Raw genomic sequence first — 20,366 nt, 5'->3', positions numbered from 1 at the left:
TAAGCAAAATACAGTGTAGCAGAATTTTATTTTTAAAGAAAGATAATATGTGGAGACAATGAGAAACTATTTTCAAAAACAAATCACAGGTGGCCATTATGAATGACAAGTACTATAAGGCTAGTGGCAGAATATTAGCATTTCAAATGTAAGAAATGAATACAATTATGTTATAGAGAATAGTATCAGAGCATAATTTGCTTTATCATAATGAGTAAAGGTAGTGAATAAGCTTGTTTTTACTAAAGTAGACTACTGATATCAAAATGTAAAAATTGTGTGCCATGTTAATGCAATACAAATAATTCTCACTAAAAAAAAAACTAGAGTTGAATTTTTTTTCATGGATAACATTAACTGAACCAAAATTTCTTCCAACAGAATTCAGTCTTACACATGGAGATGTGAAAGTATGCATCTCTTCCTAACACAGCTCTCTTCAGTAATGACATAATTTTTCCTAAGAAAAATATTTTTCAACATTCTCTACAGTTCTCTTTATATAATATTTCAAAGTAACAAAAGACTCTTATAAACACTGTATTTCCCAGTGATCACTAAAAATGTCTCCAAATGCCAATGTAAGTAAAAAATAAAGCAGGCAATGATTGTACTCTTCGACTCACAGAATGCTGCAGGCTATTAATGGCAAACCATTAATATTCCAGTGCGTTTAAGTGCTATATTAAAAAAACATTCATGTAACCTTTCTACTTGCCTCTTTCAAATATTTATAAACAAACATGTTCTATCATTTGTAAAATGGCCTGCCACATTTTGAAATCCGAATTAAATTTCTGTAATAATTTAGGCTATTCTGACAGACTCTTAGGTACTCATAGTGTTTTTTCCCTCCGCTAGTAGAGTAAATAATGAAGGAAAAAAATGCAGGAAGATGGCCATAACACAAAGCAGCACTTGATATAAACAATATTTCACGATCCAGTAATTCTTAGACTGGAAATGCTTGATGTTTTCCCCAACATTGTGAATGGACTTATCTCTCCCAACAACATCCTTCATACATTTGCACAACAATGAATTTGATTATTTTCCTTCTGTTTTGGTTATCTAACAGTGATTGTCTTAACTGATAGTGAATTAAAATTATCTGTGGAGCTTTAAAAATATATTTCTAAGTAACACACTCAGAAATTCTGATCCATAATTCTACACTGAAGTTTAGGAAATCCCAGATGATATGGCACCATATATCCAAAAGTAAGCATTTTGAAAGCAGTAAAACCTTCACCACTTATCAAAAGGTAGTGAATTGTCATCTGTAAATCAATGCAGTAATGAAAAAGAGTAATGCTGCCATATAATATTAATGATCTTCAAACTTCCCCTTTTGTTGACATTGTATTACTCACATTTCCACTGTCAAGTCTTGTGACATATCTGCCAATTATATTCCATTGCCATTAATATATCTTTTTTAGCCAATGATAGAATTTTGGGCTAATAGATAAATCCTAATACATAAATATAAATGCTAACATATAAATAAGGGAAACATAGGAAAATAAATAGTAACTTTTGCAAATTTCACAAATTATGTTCAATTTCACACTTTTAAGTATTAAGAAATATGCCTTCTTTGGTAAAAATTATTTTTAAAACAAATTCAATAATTCATTTAAGATACTTTGGGAAGGTTATTTAGAAATGCTCTGGAGGGCCAGGTGCAGTGGCTCAAGCCTGTAATCCCAGCACTTTGGGAAGCCGAGGTGGGTGGATCACGAGGTCAAGAGATCGAGACCATCCTGGTCAACATGGTGAAACTCCGTCTCTACTAAAATAAAATCCAAAAAAATTAGCTGGGCATGGTGGCGCGTGCCTGTAATCCCAGCTACTCAGAAAGCTGAGGCAGGAGAATTGCCTGAACCCAGGAGGTGGAGGTTGCGGTGAGCCGAGATCGCGCCATTGCACTCCAGCCTGGGTAAGAAGAGCGAAACTTCGTCTCAAAAAAAAAAAAAAAAAAAAAGAAAAAAAGAAAGAAAAAAGAAAAGAAATGCTCTGGAAACAAGAGATAATATATAACATAAAAATAACTCAGGGTTGTGGTGAGCCGAGATTGCGCCATTGCACTCCAGCCTGGGTAACAAGAGTGAAACTCCGTCTCAAAAAAAAATAAATAAATAAATAAATAACTCAGATGTTACTTAGGGAGTAACCTGAAAAATACTTTCACAGAATAAAGGTTAAGAAATTAATCTTTAGAAAGAAATTCAGGTAAAAGTACATTTCTAAAATGACCTTTGCAAACCGGGAAGTTAACAACTTTTCACATCATTAAACATTTTATATAAACTTATTTTATAATAGCCGGGTTAGAAACATACAGGCTACAGTTTTCAAAACTAGATTACTATGAAACCATTTGATTTTTAGGCAAATCAGTCTATGTTTTTCTACTATCATATGAAACAAAATGTTATCACCATTAGTACTTAATTAGCTGGAGTAGCTAGGACGTATTTATCCAAAAGCTGTCAGTATTTAAATTGATAAACATGATAGGACAGTAAAGAATTTTATGAATCATAATATTTTTTCAGGTGTTATAACTATAGTCTTTGAAAGAGCACCATTCTGAAATAGTATGATTTGAGGGATGCCAATAAGATGTCCCTGTTCCCAAATATGCCTCTTAATCCACTTAGTACATAAATAAATTACATGAAGAGAGTACACACGTTTGCCTTAAGACAAACATCTTAACAGGTATATTTTAAGGCAATTATTTCAAGGAAATGCAAGTGTAAACTTGTGGAAAGAGGGGAGCAGCCTGTTTTTCCAAGATGCCAATAACTGACACTTTTATATTTCTTGAATTTGGATTCATTTTGGGGAGAATAGAAAAAAGAAAGTAGCATGGTTAGTAAAATAAGAAAACTCAATACTATGATAATCATAACATCTGCTATTAATAGAGATTGCTCCAGTTTAAAATTAATTTTTCAATTAAGATATTAAATGTGATTTTATTATTTTTTAGTCTGGGAGGCAATTCAGGAGACTTTTATTAATAGTCATTAATTGACAAAGCTTCCACCATTGTGGTTTTTATTTAATATTATAGCACATTAACCACAGACATCTTTTGATTTTGTCATTTTTTCAGTGCTCTGTTTCTATACTTGTCTCAAGAGTAGCAACATTTGTGAATTTATTTTAACAATTCATTAGTGTATCAGCATTTTAAGGGCTTACTGTTCCAAGGTGACATGGTAACAAAACACTGAAGAACACAGAACTTGAGTTTAGCTAGAAATTTATATCTGAATACCACTGTTGTCCCATTCACTGTTCATCAGTGAAATTGAAATAAGATTAGCTATTTTACACATTTACTATAAGGATGAATTTGGAAATATTAGAAATATATGTATTTGATAGAAAGCCTTGCATATCTTTTAAAAATATTTATTCATAATAATTTTAAAACTTTTGTTAGCCTAATCTAGAAGCCATTTTCCAGAAAATAAATGTGAAGCATCATGTTCAGTAAAATGTATAGAAACAAAATGACCTGTATTCAAAACCCAGCTTTGCCACTTAATTGAGAAATTGGTCATACGTCTCTAAACTCCAATGTCCACATGGCACATCTCAGCCTACCAAGTTGCTGAAATATGTCATTAAAATATATAAAATCAGTGCTCGGGAGGATTTAGGCAACCAAACTCTAGTAACAAACTATTGATGTGATATTTAGAAGTTAAAATTGAAACAACTTTGTGAGAAATGATATGTGTGGGGAAAAGAAAAGGATACATAATTTCTGGTTTACGTATCTAGATGGACAGTAATGTCATTCATGGAAACAAGGTGAAAGAGCCTGGTCTTGAGAATTCTGGAAAGATGATGGAAAAGCAAGCACTAGTAATCTCTTTACACTTAAGTAGTAATTATACTGGCAGAATTGCTCTGATACAACTATTTTGGAATTCCTGAATTTAATGAAAGCTTACAACTTCTAGGAGAAAATGCGGATAATAAATTTTGGTTAATTTCAGCTGTTAGATCAGCAGCAGCTATCCATCCCCAACCCAAATCCCAAGACAAGAAGCTGTGCATATATTCCTGCTGTAGCTTGCTTGCAGCTTGCAGAAACTACCATGAGCAAAAAGGACCACATCCTTCAGTTATCAAGGATCTGTGCTCTGCTGGTTGATTGCTACTTCTGATCATGATGGTAGAGGCAAAGAGACGGTAGTCTTTGTTGTTGCACCATCTCCTGTTCTAAAACCCATTCTTTCTGGCTAACGTGACTTCCAGGGGATTTGAAAGGTTGTTTGTTCCCCTACATTTTTCTTTTACCCGTTTGAGAATCAAACATTGAAGAATAGTATATTTCCAAAGCAACTGCATACATAAAGGAAATTAGAAAGTTTCAGTGTACCACCAAGAAATGGTACAGGTTCATAAAATACTAATAAAAGACATTAAGTTTCACCTCAGGCTGATCCTCAGCACAGAGACAGCCTGCAACAACATAAAATAATAACAAAAACAGCAAGCCCCAGGGAAAGGAGAAAATCTGATTTCAAGATTTACCATTTAATTAAATTCAAGTGTCCAGTTTTCAACAAATAATCACAAGGCACACACAAGAACAAGAAAGAATGGCTCATTTGAAGAAAACAGATAAAGCAAAATAAAGTCACTAAGAAAGATCTGATGGTAGATCTACTAGATAAATACTTTAAAATAACAACTGTAATGATGTGCAAAAAACTAAAGGAAGACATAGAGAAAGTCAAGGAAATGATGGATGAACAAAATGGAAATATCAGTAGGGATAGGTTAAAAAGGAACAAAAAATTCACAAACTAAAAATTACAACTGAATGTAAATTCCATAACCTATCCCTTAGAAAATATATAAAATATTTTCATATACAAACTAATGTAGTACATTAACACTAGACCCAAACTGCTATAAATGCTCAAGGGAATTCTGCAGCTTAGAATAAAAGGACATTAGATAGTAACTCAAAGCTATATGAATAATTATATATCTCAGTAAAGACAAATGAATGGACAATTATAAAAGCTAATATTATTGCAACACTGGTTTGTAAATCTACTTTATATTTTCTACAGACTTTAAGAGACTAATACATTAAACAATTATTAGTCTAAAGTTCCCATTATTATAACTTTGGTTTGTATCTCTACATTTTGTTTTCTACATAATGGAGGACACTAAGGTACTAAAAATTATTACTTTATGTTTTTGAATGCACAATGTATGCAGATATAATTTTGTGACTTTAATAACTGAAAGAAATATGAATAAAATGTTATAGGAAGTGAGTTTCGTATATTATTGAACGTTAGCTGGTATATATTCTAGTTAGAGTATTGTAATTTTAGAGTGTTAACTGTAATACTCATGGTAACCACAAGGAAAATAATTATAGAATATACATAAAAACATGTGAAAGGAATTTAAATTTTTCACTACAAAATATAAACAATACTAAAAAAGACAGAAGAAATGGATAAAAAAGCTATAAGGCATCTAGAAAACAAATAACAAAATGACAGTTACAGTTATCTTCTTATCAACAATTGCTTTAATTTTAAATGGCTAAACCCTGTCAAACAAAAGACTGATACTGGCAGCATGCCTTATGGCCATGATCCAACTATATACTGTCTAAAAGAGACTTACACTATATGTGAATACACAAACAGGTTGAAAGTGAAAGGATGGAAAAAGATACTCCGTATAAATGGTAACAATAAGATTGCAGGGGTGTTTACACTAATACCAGACAAAATAGACTTTAAATAACTGTTAAAAAGTTATAAGAAAAAAAGGAGGACATTATATATTAATAATAGGTTTGATATTCCAAGAAGACATAATAAATATCAACATGCACATAATAATAGACCATTAGAATACATGTAGGAATATTTGATATAATTAAATGAAAAATAAATAGTTCTACAATAATAATCAGAGATTTCAAGATCTACCCTCAATAATGAATAAAACAATCAGAAAGAAAATAATTAAAAAAATAAATAACAATAGAGGACTTAAAAAACACAATAAACCAACAAAATGTAAGAGATATTTACAGAATATTCAACCACACAACAGAATATGCATTCTTCTCAAGTGCACATGGAACAGTCTCCAGCACAGATTATATGTTAGGCCACAAATCACATCTCAATAGATTTAAAAGACATTATACGAAGTATCTTCTCCAACTACAACAAAATTAAGTTAGAAATTAGCAACAAAAGGAAAAGCGGAAAATTTAAAAAATTTGTGTAAAGTAAACAAATATTTTTAAATTACTAATAGATCAACAAGAAATAACAGGGGAAATATACAAGTATTTAGTGATAAATGAAAACTAAAACATAACATGCCAAAATTTATGAGGCATAGAATAATAGTGCTAAGAGAAAAATGTATAGCTATAAATGCTTACATTAAAAAGCAAGAAATACTTTCTTTTAGTTCAAAAAAAGATCTTAAGTCAACCACTTTACAACTTAAGAAACTAGAAAAACAAGCTAATTGAAAACAAGCAGAACAAAGAAAATGATAAAGACTAGAGCAGAGATAGACAAAACAGATGACAGAAAAACAATGTAACCAAAAGCTAGTTGTTTGAAAAGATCAACATTAGTAAACTTTTAGCTAGATGGACTAAGAGAAAAATAGAGAAGCTTCAAATTGCTAAAATGAGAAATGAAAATGATGACTTTGCTATCAATTCTACAGAAATAAAATGAACTGTAAAAGAGTACTATGAAAAATTGTATGCCAAGAAATCTGGTAACATATGAAGTGAAGAAATTCCTAGAGATACAAAACTTACCAAAACTAAATTACGATAAACTAAAAAAATGTGAATAGACTGATAACTAGTAAGGAGCTTGAATCAGTAATAAAATATCTCCTGACACCAAAAGCCCTGGACCTGATGGCATCACTAATGTATTGCATAAAACATTTAAAGAACTAGCATAATTTTTTAAAACTTTTTCAAAACTTTTGTCATGAGGAAACACTTTCAAAACTCATTCTATAAGACAGCATTACTCTAAAACCATAGCAATATCCTTTATAAACATTGATGCAAAAATCCTCAAAAAATTATTAGAAACCAAGTTAATAAGCAGCAGATTAAAATGATTACAGGCCATGAGCAAAAGAGATTTATTAATACTAACGGAAAACAAAGTTATTTCAACATATAAAAATTGTTCATACCACATTAACAGAATGAAGAGTAAAAATCGCATGGTTATTTCAACTGATGTATAAATAGCATTTGGCAAAATTTTACACCCTTTCATGATTAAAAAACAAAAAAAGCACTCAACAAATTAGAAATAGAAGGAAACCAATTTAACCTAATAAAAAACCATATGTAAAAGTCCCATATAAAACATCATAGTCAATCATGAAAAATTGAGGGCTTTCCCTCTCTGATAAGCAATAAGTCAAGAATGCCTGAATTTAGTACTATGTAATATAGTACTGAAAGATCTGGCCAGAAAAAACAGGCAAGGGGGAAAAAAAGCCATAAAAATTGTAAAGGAAGAAGTTAAGTTATCTTTGTTTACTGATAATATAATCTTATTTATAAAAAATGCTAAAGAGTCCACTAAAAAAGCTGAACCAATAAATTAAGTCATCACATAAATATTAAGGGCATGTGTATACAATCACAAAGAATAATCCAAAAACAAAATTAATAAAATAATTTTATTTGCAATAGCATTAAAAAGATAAACTACTTACTTACTTGACCAAGGAATTAAAAGACCTGCCCAATAAAAGCTACAAAACATTCCAAAAGAAATTAAAGAATATAAAAATAAATGGAAAGTCATCATATGTTCATGATGGGAAAACTTAACATTGTTATAATGTCAATACCACAGATTCAATGCAAATCTACAGACTTAATGCAACCCCTATCAAAATCCCAATGATGTCTTAAAGCAAAATACAAAAAACTAATCCTAAAATTCATATGGAATCTCAAGGGACTCCAAATAGCTAAACTGGTCCTGAAAAAGAACAAGCTAGAACTGTAAGACTCCTGGTTTCCAAAATTACTATAAATCTACAGTAATCAAAACAATGTCCAGCGTAATAGGAAAGACTGCCTAGAAGTAAATCCTCACATATATGGTCAAGTGATTTTCAATTAGGTTGTCAAGGCCATTCAGTGGGGAAAGGGCGGTATGTTCAATAAATGTTGCAGGGAAAATGAAATATCTATATGCAAAATAATAAAGTTGGAACCTTACTTAACACCATATACAAAACTTTAGTCAAAATGGATCCATGACCTAAACGGAAGACCTAAAACTATGAACTCTTACACGAAAGATGAAAGTTTTAACACTTAAGATTTGGCAATAATTTTTTAATAAGACACCTGATGTTCAGACAACAAAATTAAAAAGAGGCAAACTGGCTTCATAAAATCATAAAAGATTTTTAAAAATGCATGCATCAAAAGAAAATTATCACTAGAGTAAAAGGCAATTTACATAATAGAAGAAGATATTTGCAAATTATATATCTAGTAAAGGATTAATATTCAGAATATACAGAGCACTCCTAAAGCTCAATAACAAAAAACAAGCAACCAGATTCAAAAATGGTCAAAATACTTTAATAGACATTTACCCAAAGAAGATATAAAAATGGCCAGTAAGTACATGGAAATATGTTCAAATCACTAATCATTAGAAAAATGCCAATAAAAATTACAATGAGATTATTTTGTAGTTTATAAGTGTGATGACTGGGTGTTCATGCACAGGTGTGAGATGTGCCACCCTGGAACCTTGTTACAATGTTAGCACATTACCCATCAGACATGAAAAAAAATCTACAATGAGATACCATCTCACACCCATTTAGGATGGCAGCTATCAAAATAAATCAGAAAAAACAATTTGGCAAGAATGTAGAGAACATAAAACCCTTGTTCACTGTTAGTAGGAATAAATATAAAATGGTAAAACTGCTGTGAAAAATCATACGATAAATCCTCAAAAAATTAAACATGAAATTACCATGATTCTGCAATTCCACTTCTAGGTGTGCATCCAAAAGAATTGAAAGCATTTTCTTTAATATGTATTTTTATACCTATGTTGTTAAAAGCATTACTAATAATAGCTAAAATTTAGAAGCAATTCAAGAGTCTATCAACAGTAGAATGGATAAACAAAATGTGTTTTTTGCCTACAATAGAATATTATTCAGCCTTAAGAAGGAAGGAAATTCTAATATATGCTACAACATGGGTGAACTTTGATGGCGTTATACCAAGTAAAATAAGCCAGTTACAAAAAGCCAAATACTGTATGATTCTTATGTACTTATAAGAGGTATTTAGTGTAGAAAATCCTCAAAACAGAAAGTGGAATAATTGTCAGGAGCTAAGAGAGGGAAAACTTTTCAGTTTTTCAAGATGTTAAGAGTTCTGGAGATGAACAATAATGATAATTGAACAACTGAACAATAATATTAATGTAATTAATGCTAAAGAACTGCATACTTAAATATGGTTGACATGGTAAACTCTATGTTATGTGTATTTTTACCAAAATAAAAAATTGAGGAATATAAACAAATAAAAATAAATAAATATAAAACCAAACCAAACAAAAACCTTGGTTTAAAAGAACAGAATTATGAGTTTGGCTTTTAACAAGCTAATTGGAATGTTATCAGGACATCCAAAAGAGGATGTCAAGTATTTAATAAAATACAGTTAGTTCAATGCCACTTATTATTGCTATTGCCATTCACAGATTCCACACTCAGAAGTTTGAACAAAAAATGTAAGTTTTTAAGTCATCTGCACAGAGCCTTGTCCACAAGGGATGCTCTGGAGATAAAACAATCTAATATTATCATTGAGCAAAGACAGCCAGGTCTTAAAACCTTGTCCTCGATGCATCAGTCACTGCATGTAGGATTCTGGGAAGGGTAACTTTGAGAAAGTCAGCTGTCTGATGCTACTTGAAATGTCTGAGAAAGGGAATGGCAGAGGGAGTGGTGTTGCTGAGAGCTAAAGAATGTCTACAGAAAGCACTCCCTAATGCTGGGACAACATGTCCTCCTTTGAAGAGGCAATAAGGTGACAAATCACTTTGTCCACAGTTCTCCTAGTTATGCATCACCACATCTACTGGACTCCCATGTAATATGTTTAACTTGGTCCCTCCTAAGCTACTAATGACCTGTATCTAACAGATGCAGCTTTAAGAATCACTACCATAAATATTCATTTAAAAGATGTATATGGTATATGGATCATGAAGACAGTAAAATTACCTATGCAATAAGATGCTTCAGTGCTTTCAAAAGTATTAAACAAGATTTGATAGATCTTTCATTGCAAACAGAAATGCAGCAAGATAAACCTTTAGCTTCCCAGGTCATATATAAACATCCGTTACAAGTTACCTACATTTAGTGTTATGCTCATCCATACTCTGTCCACTTCTAGGATAACACAGGCCAAAAAAACGTTGATGTATTCAGTTATAGAAAGTTTAATTACTCAAAAAAATAAATTTTAAAAACAATCAAAGCAAACAGATTCCAAATTGTATCAAATACTCAGAGAAATCAACCTTGATTTCTTAAAGAATTTTCTCAAAAAAATAACAGAAATACCATTTCAAATGAAACACCATGATGAGAGTATCTTCAGTATATTTAACTCTGTGACTAAGGAAATTTGAGTGAGTTCTTCTACAGTATTGAAAGTGGTCTTAGTTTTCTCCAAATAAGCTATTTTCAGAAATAAGAAAACATAAAGCTCAGAAAAACACTGTAATAAAAAGTATGATATTTAATGTAAACTCATTCAGAGTAATCTTGTGAACATAGTCCTATTTCTGTCTATGTCTATAAATCATCACCCTAATGTCGGTAAATTTATTTTAAACTAAATATTGGTCTCCTGAGGCAGACAATACAATAATAATTATCAAGAAAAAAATTTAACACTGCCGCTTTTTCAGAATAGTCCTGTTTTTCCCTACATAATGCGAAAACACAGACAAATTCAAAAGGTATATTTGTGTCTTAAATTGGGGCAAAATACACCTCTTTTTTCTCCAACATGGTATGGTAGGAAGGGCTTTCATACTAAATTCTTAGTTGAATTGTTTCCACCAATATTACATTTGTAAATAGCTTCTCTTGTTTCTTAAAAATGCTAGAATTTCATGTTGCATTTTTGACAGCTTTATCATCTGTAATAGCCATGTTTAGAAAAGACCTGGCAGGTAAACAAACAGAGCCACAAAGAAATAGAAAGATAAACACCATTAAGAGGTTCTTAGAAAATTTTTATAAAAAAAATACATATTTTATATTAAGACAACACTGTTTTCTTCACATTTTAGAATTAGTCTTCAAGTTGTCTAATACCATATTGGATAACTGTAGGCATAGTTTTTCACTCAAGTGTTAATAGAAATAATTTATTTTTAAAACATTTATTTTTAAATTTAAGTTAGAAATAAGTTTGCTGCATTCTGATATGACCTTTGAGGCTCAGGAACCAATTTTTTTTTTCTTTGAGAACACATCTCTAAAATTACAGTGTCAGTCAATGAGAAATATGGCTTGATATTCAAAGAGGATAAAATCTGATTTGTAAATGACTTTTAAGAATGTCTTTTGTATAAAGTGATATATATTTACTTATTCTAGGAATGCAGTGATTTATACTGAAATGCAGGATTTACTATAAGATATATATATATATTATATATATATATATATATCTTTGCCTATAGATATATATAGGCAAAGTGGAAAATATTTTCAAATGCTATTGCTTTCCATCCAGACGTAATGAAAAGCCTGACTTCTGAACACATACTTAATTACTGTCACTATTTCCTTATTATCTATTATAAACTATTTTTTCTTTCAAATGTTGTCATCTGTTTAACCTGGCATTAGCAAAGGCAATAGTAATTACTTTTAGCTGTTTCCCATGTTAAAATGTTTTTCCCATGTTAAAATGTTTTTTCAAAGGGACATTATTATGAAAGCAATATCCAAAGCAAAATTTCCTAAATATAGGATACAGTTTGGATGTTTTGTCCTCTCCAAATCTCCTGTTGAACTGTGATCCCCAGTGTTGAAGGCGGGTCCTGGTGAGAGGTGTTTGGATCATGGCAGGTGGCTCCTCAGGTGCCTTTTTGCCTTCCCTGCAGTAATGAGTTCATTCATATGAGAGCTGGTTTTTAAAGGGCCTGACACCTCACGACTCACTCTTGCTCTCTCTTGCTGTGTGATACACAGGATCCCACTTTGCCTTTCACCATGATTGGGAGGTTCCTGAGGCCTCACCAGGAGTAGATACTGACACCATATGTCTTATACAGCCTGTAGAACGTTGAGCCAAAGAAATTTCTTTTCTTTATCAATTACACAGTCCCAGGTATTCCTTAAAGCAACTCAAATGGACTAACACAATATTTTTCATGGAATAAATGTGAATGGATCTACAAGCATATTAGTTCTCATGTAACTACTAAATATATAACTTAAATACAAAAAAGCTACTAAGTCAAAATCATTATTAATGGTGATAATTTAAGAAGTTCATAGTGAAGAACTCCTTCATAACACATAAGTTTGTACCACAGAAGCCACTTGTAAGGTGTCAAGTAAAACAAATCTCTCCAAATTAGTTGCTAATCTTTCAAAATAAGGTATTAGGTAAAAATATAATAATTGTATTTCAAGTATTACATTGCAGATTTAGATTAAAATTATTGCATATATGAAACCACTGCATAATCGGAAATATAAATTTAGGGAGGATAAGCTACAAATAGATAAACACAAGATAGTGAGAAAGATAGTTGGGAATTGAACACAGAAATTCCAGTTTACACAAGCCTGAGATTAAGTGTGCCGCCTTGCTTCCCTTAGATTCTTGAAATTTATACTCTATCATCATATGCATTTTATCTTTGCAAAGCAATGAAAGTGTGTGTAAGGAATCAAGAATGACATATGTCCACCAAGATATTTTTTTATCTGCTACCTGTCTTGCTATAAACTTCCTTCAAATAATCGATTGTAATTAAAAAGGCATTTTAAGTGTTTTCAGTATTTTACAAAGTTGTAAAACATTTCCAAGGAATGATTAATGATTATCAGACAAATACTTGACTCTGTGCTCACTTATTTTTTATTTTATGTATTTAATTATTTATTTATTTTTTGTTGAGACAGTTTTGCTCGTATTGCTCAGGCTGGAGTGCAATGGCATGATCTCGGCTCACCACAACCTCCGCTCCTAGGTTCAAGCAATTCTCCTGCCTCAACCTCAAAAGTAGCTGGGATTACAGGCATGTGCCACCTCACTGCTATTTTGTATTTTTAGTAGAGATGGGGTTTCTCCATGTTGGTCAGTCTGGTCTCAAACTCCTGACCTCATGATCTGCCCACTTCAGCCTCCCAAACTGCTGGGATTACAGGCGTGAGCCACCATGTCCAGCCTTCTTTGTTCTCTTTAGAGCAGTTTTCCACCTCAGGAAACTGCTTTTGAGATCAGCAAAATAAAATTACTGATTTTTTAGAGTCATACAGTAATGTTTAGATATTTTTTCTGGTTTCTTTTTGGATACAGGCACCCAAGAATTATTTAAAACAGTATTCATAAAAGACCTGCCTTATAATATTGAATATGAAATGAAAGTAATTTATATTAGAGTATGTAAAGCATAGTGAATATTCAAAAAGTTCCAATACATTCTGTCTCCTTCACACTTGTTTTTAGTTCTGAAACTAATACAAGGATTCAGAAACCAGGACTTTATGCAATATAAACTACCTAGCTAGTATACTAACACATTCTAATTGTTTAATAATAATTTAAAAATTATTTAGTGCCTTCAATATGCCAGACACTCTTCTAAGTACTGAAGAAATGCAAAGACCAAAAGACATACAATTATGCTATCTTGGAATTTACAGTCCATTAGGAGTAAATGAGGAGAGATAAACAACAAACAAGGAAAAAAGCAAATATAGGATATGCCATGTAGGGATTTTGGTTGTGATGAAATATAAATCATGTAAGGAAGGAAGTGGTGATATAGGGCAATATTTCAGATACTATGACCAAGCAGGTCTCTCTGCAAAGGTTCCATTTCAGCAGAGAGCTGAATTAAATCAGGGTAAAAGGCAGGCAGATATTAGGGAACAGAGTGTTCATGCAAAAGGCAATAATCAAATGGAAAAGGTCTAATATGATGTGGATTAAGGTACTTGAAGAACAGCAAGATGACTAGTATGGCTGAAGCAAAGAGGCAGTCCATGATAGAAAATGATGTCAGAGAGGTCAATAGAACAAATATATTGATCTGTTTGCAGTGAATTGATTCTTAAAATTTTATTAATTATGTTATATTTACTCTATTAGATAACATGACAAGAATGGATCATTAAAGAGGCATAAGTGGAAAACACCTGTTTCAAGATATGTAGTGCTATGATAACACCAAGAAAATACATTTGAAAGCATTTGTTTGCAGCTGCAGAAGTAATAAGTTTCTCTAATATTGCTTCTTTGTAAGTGAAAAGGAGCTGAGAAAATTAGATGACAAAAGTTCTAAAAATTTTAAAGTAACAAAGGTGAACATAATTAGATGCCAGGAATGGTCAGCCGCCAATATGAAAGAAATTGATAGATTGTCTAACAATTCTAGTCCCTATTTTCTAGCAGCTGCCTCCTATTAAAATAGGAAGAAAGATAGATAACAGGATGTGGCTTTCAAAATGAAGCTTCTTGAACCCTCTTCTCTTAACATTTTAGTTTAAACTGAAGTTTTAAATAATAATAAATTTTTAATAATTCTACATTTCTTTATTGAATATTAGGAAATTCTCTCATTTGCAATAACAGAGATTCCAGAGATTCCTCATTCACAACAGAGATTGCGAATTTTACGACATCATTGGAAAGCTGTGATATTTGAAAATAATCAAATGTAGAAGTTTATTTCAATGCTTTTGATATTTTAACTATTTATACAAAAAAATTTGAATAAACAATAATTTTCATGTTCAATATCAAATTATATAATAACCCAGCACATATTGCAACACTAAGCCAATAAGGTATACTTACTGTTTTGATGTGTTTTCATTTGATGGCATACCCTGCTAGTATCAAAGTCTGACCAAATTTCCGTGTAAAACAATATATGTTCTATGATGTTTCCATTTCTTATCTGAGATTAATGATTTGTAATATTGCTTTATTGTATATTAGTTTTTTAAAATATATTTATATATGCTAATATTCATATTATCATCATTAAATGAAAAACATACTGAGTCATACTGTGGTATCCTTACTAATATATCACAACATTTCTGCAAAATTTGAAATTTATTCTTTATTTTATTGTCAATTTACAAAAAGTAAATTTTCACCACTATAGAGAGGCAAAGATAGATTGTTTAGAATCTTGGCTTTGCCACTAACAAATATTAAACCTGAATAAAATTCCTCAATTTTAAATGGGGGGTAGAATCCTGTATCAAAGTATAAATGTCTGTAAAAAGTCAAACTCAACAATATTAGTTACTCTGAATAGGTAAAAGAAAACAAATCAAGTTAAATAATTTCTCTTATTTTCTATTAGACACTTTCAAAACAAATGTAATGACTAGTTCTTTAGATTCTGAAATGTCTGCTTTTCCTATTTGTAATGACTTGGAGAATTTTATTATGTATGCATAGTTCAAAATAGTCTCCTTTTCAGGCTTTTTAGCATAACTAAAACGTAATGAAGAAGGAAACAACTGCTTTCAGAAGTAATACATTCATCCAACATTTTCATTCTGAGACCCAATAAACACTCTTGGGTTCTTAAAGGTTAACATGTGTACTGTCAAATGATTCCTTAGTCATGAGTTTTGGCAAGTTATAGATTGGATAGTGTTCTCTACTACAGAACTGTTTTGAGTCTTACATACCATATATACAATAGGGCAACGAAATAGTGGTAATTTGTGTTTTTCTCTAAATGAACATATTTAAATGTCCTTGAAACACTATTCCATGGCACAGAACATGGGAAGAGATGTTTCTGTACCACAAATTTCTAGAGACCAAGGCACAGATCTTAGTATCCTAACCTTCTCCCTCTTAGAGCCTTCCTTTCATAGAGTAGGTGATCAATAACTTTAGAGCAATCAATGAATATCACAAAACAATGTCAGAATATTGTTTTCCAAGCCTCCTGATATTGGCAGCATGAAGGATAATCTAGGTAGACAGCGGGAAATATTCAATTTTCCCCTTTATAATCTGAAATCTACTACTGGACAGCAAACATAAAATTTTTAAACTTGTAATCATATCACACTTTAATTTCAGGGTGCTAATTATTACGAACTGCAAAATTCTATACTTTTAATGAGAAAAGAAAGAAAAACATGGTAATAGTTCTTTTGACAGCACCAACGATATAACACACAATAAACGTTTTATGTCCCTGGGTCAAATGTGGCTGCTGCAAGAATCAGCAAACTCTATGAGGATGGATATTATACTACGGAAACTTGGGGAGGATATTAGCTTATTTGTCTCCTTATTGTTATGTTTCTGGCTTCATTTATAGGACCCCATTAATAATAGATTTTAGTAACATCTCTTGATGGTTGAACCTAGAAAATGTGTTATTTTCAAATAATTATCTCTATACGTATGTCCAAATAGGAAGCAAAGTAGTATTAACGAGTATAATTCCTTCAAATTATCTCAACTAAGAGCTTTTACTCATGAAAATCAGAGCTCATTCTTGGCTCTCTTATTTGACCTCTGGTTGTAAGGACTGCAGCAGAAGCAGTTAAGCTCTATTTACAACACATATCCGAATCAGCCTAGTAATATAGCTTTCTGTAACTTCTCACTCATGAATATATGAAAGAATTATAGTCATATTGGTCCAAATTTGACATTTCCAAAACAAATACTTCCAAACAGTTTTTGGTTAATATGTTGAATTTGTAATCTTATGTTGACTTAAGGCCCGTCCTTATAATCAGAGGTAAAAGAAGACAAGTAATGTTTTCATAGAAAATCATAGAGATTCATTTACTGTCAGAAAAAGCCAAATACATAATATTTTGCCAAATAAAAGTATATATTGTTTCAAAAGTCTATTTTCCAATGTTCAAGGTAGGGACAATAGAGTTGGTAGTCAAAGATACCATTAATTCAACCACATACTGGCAAAAAATAATATAATTAATCAAATTTAGAGAAAAATTATGTCTGTAGTTTGTAATGAAGTGCCTATACAAGACTAGCCTTTCTGAGATTTGTTCCTAACTGAAAAGCTGAATTATCAACAAATGTTAACATTTTACAAGCTGTAATTGCCACTTTGTATTTTGTTTTCAAGTGTGCATGTCCATAGTGCATTTTTCTCCAACATGCTGTCATTTTCTGAAAGTACCAAAAACACATTGTACTTTAGTACCGTTAGACACTTGGAGGAACACTCAGGAACAAATCCCTTTGGACTAGCAATGAAATATCACACTTTAATATCAACCTTACTTCTTCACGGTACTTAGAGAAGGTCATGCATTCAGAAAGAACAAAACCAAATAAAATTAGATACTCTGTGAGAAGAGACTTACTTCGAGAGTTGTATTCACATCTTTATCAATTAACATGCTCTAGAATGGGACATCCAAATGTAGTATGCTTCAAGATGAATCATTCACTTTCACTCTATTCACCATCTCACTGAATACTCTTAGTTTATCTGAATTGAATGTTAGTTGACACTTGAACAACATGGGGATTGCCGCCTATTGTGCAATCTAAAATTTGCATTTAACTTTTGACCCCCCCTCAAATTTAACTGCTACTAGCAGTTAAGAGAAAATAGTTAACAGTTGACTGGAAGTCGTGATAACATGGTCGATTAACACACCGTTTCCATGTCATATGTATTATTAATATATACTATATTCTTACAATAAAGTTTAGAAAATGTTACTAAGGAAATCATAAGGAAGAGAAAAATATATGTACTACTAATTAAGTGTAACTGGATCATCATAAAGGTCTTCTTCCTTGTCATCTTCACATTGAGAAAGCTGAGAAGGAAAAGGAGGGGCAGCTGTTTCTATTTCATGGGTGGCAGAGAGGAAAGAAAATCCACACATAAGTAGATGCATTCAGTTTGAACTCGTATTGTTTAAGGGTCAACTGTATTACACTTTGTGATAAGGGATAACGTGTGTTGCAGGTTTGATATAATTGCTACATGCAAATGAATACTCCCAAATGGGGTGATTATCAAATTTTCTGAAGGATTTGTAATGAGATTAATAATTAAAAAAGACTTGCAATAAAAATAAATTTCATTATTCCACAAAATGTCTTTACTTTCAAATCAATAGGAATCATCAGACAAAAGAAGATATGCTTAATAATACAAATTTTGTCATAATCCTTCATTTATATACCAAAACCAAAATAACATATATCTAAAAACTAATGCCTAAAATGAAAACACAGAGTTTGACAAAATAATGAAAGCAAAAATATGTTACCTGTTTTACTAAAACCCTATTAAAACATGACTTATTTTCATCTTATCTCCAAAACAAAAATAATTTCTCAAATTCATTGTAATGTAAAACTACATATGTTAGTACATGCTTTGCAGTGTAATATATTTCACTTCAAAAATTCAAAATTGTTTTAGAAGCGTTTTCAATTCATATTTAAACTTGGCTAAAATTCATTTTCAGATTGTATTTGTACATACACAAACATATGAAGGTTTAGAAAAAATTTTAGACCTTTATATTTATGAAGTTGTTATATAACTAATACCAATTTTAATATTATACTAAATTCTCTGGAGATACCTGAAGAAAAAAATATAATTATTTTAAGTCGACTATATTTATACTACAACTATTTATTCCAGCCCTAATCCTACAGAACTTATTAGTTTACTTAAAATCATGTAAATTATCATCAATAACTATTTTAAAGACTCTTTATAGCATTGAGTTTTATATATAAAAAAAGACTGTTCTTATGGGTAACCACCATATTCATGACAAACAATAACTATTTTAAAGACTCTTTATAGCATTGAGTTTTATATATAAAAAAAGACTGTTCTTATGGGTAACCACCATATTCAAGACAAACAATAAAATATATTGAAACTTGAAAAGCGTCAGTTAACAGTGGTGTGAATGGAAATTAATTTTGGGGATAAAGCCTAATGTTAAATTCATCTTGGTGACCAATCCACAACAATGGCTAGCAGCATTCTTAAATGTGAATTCATTGGTGAATTTGCTGACATCTTTTATATTAAAAAATAAGAATCATAATGAAGAATCTTTTCACAGTAGTAAATTCAATTATTTGAATTTCTGAACCCTTCACAAAAGGAAAATTTAACTTTTTTAAAGTTCATCTTTTTATAATTAAAGAAGGGTTAAATTTAGGAGAGAGAGAGAGCAAGTGTTACTTTTCCAGTCCCTGGATTTAACCATAACAATTAAAAGTGAAAAATTGCTAAAAGTTTCTAAAATTTGTTTAACCTCAAGAATCAAACAGGTAAGGTTAATATACCCATGGTTTTTAAAAAAAATTACAAATACTTCTGAATCTTTTAAGTTGCCTCTTTGTCTAATAAGTCTAGGTTGAAAGTTCAAACTACCTGAAACACAATATTTTAAAGTGATAATTCCCAGTGTGTCATTCATTATATTTAGTTGAATTATACCAATCACACTTTCATTGCTGTTGATTTTAGTTTTTATTCAATGTGTGTATTAGTCTGTTCTCACACTGCTAATAAAGATATACTCAAGATTGGGTAATTTAAAAAGGAAATAGGTCTCACTGACTCACAGTTCCACATGGCTGGGGAGGCTTCACAATCATGTTGGAAGGCGAAGGAGGGGCAAAGCCACGTCTTACATGGTGGCAGGCAAAAAAAGATAGTGTGCAGAGGAATTCTCCTTTATAAAACCCTCAGATCTTGTGAGACTTATTCACTATCATGACAACAGTGTGGGAAAGATCCAACTCTCCCCCACGAATCAGTTACCTCCCCTTGGTTCCCTCCCATAACGTGGGAATTCTGGAAGCTACAATACGAGATTTGGGTGGAGAAACAGCCAAATCATATCAATGTGAAAACAGAATATACACAAGCTCTTGATGTTATTTCTCAATTTTAAAACATGTTTATTTTTTCAAACTTTTGTGATTTTGAAACAGAAGAGAATCCTTAATACATTTTAATTTAATAGCA

General features: G+C 31.3%; 1 protein-coding gene and 1 non-coding gene across 2 annotated transcripts in view; one reads left to right on the top strand and one right to left on the bottom strand.

Moving 5' to 3' along the window:
• Positions 1-20,366, bottom strand: part of PCDH15 (protocadherin related 15) — a 1,717,060-nt gene that overhangs the window by 1,655,397 nt on the left and 41,297 nt on the right. The window lies entirely within an intron of this gene.
• On the top strand, positions 8,776-8,879 carry LOC120362580 (small nucleolar RNA U13). The gene has a single exon (XR_005578439.1). It is a non-coding gene; the product is annotated as a small nucleolar RNA U13 (small nucleolar RNA).

The sequence above is a fragment of the Saimiri boliviensis genome, chromosome 12 (genome assembly GCF_048565385.1).
Source record: "Saimiri boliviensis isolate mSaiBol1 chromosome 12, mSaiBol1.pri, whole genome shotgun sequence".
NCBI lineage: Eukaryota > Metazoa > Chordata > Mammalia > Primates > Cebidae > Saimiri > Saimiri boliviensis.
The sequence above is the reverse complement of the archived record's forward strand: the minus strand, read 5'-3'. Positions and strand labels throughout refer to the sequence as shown.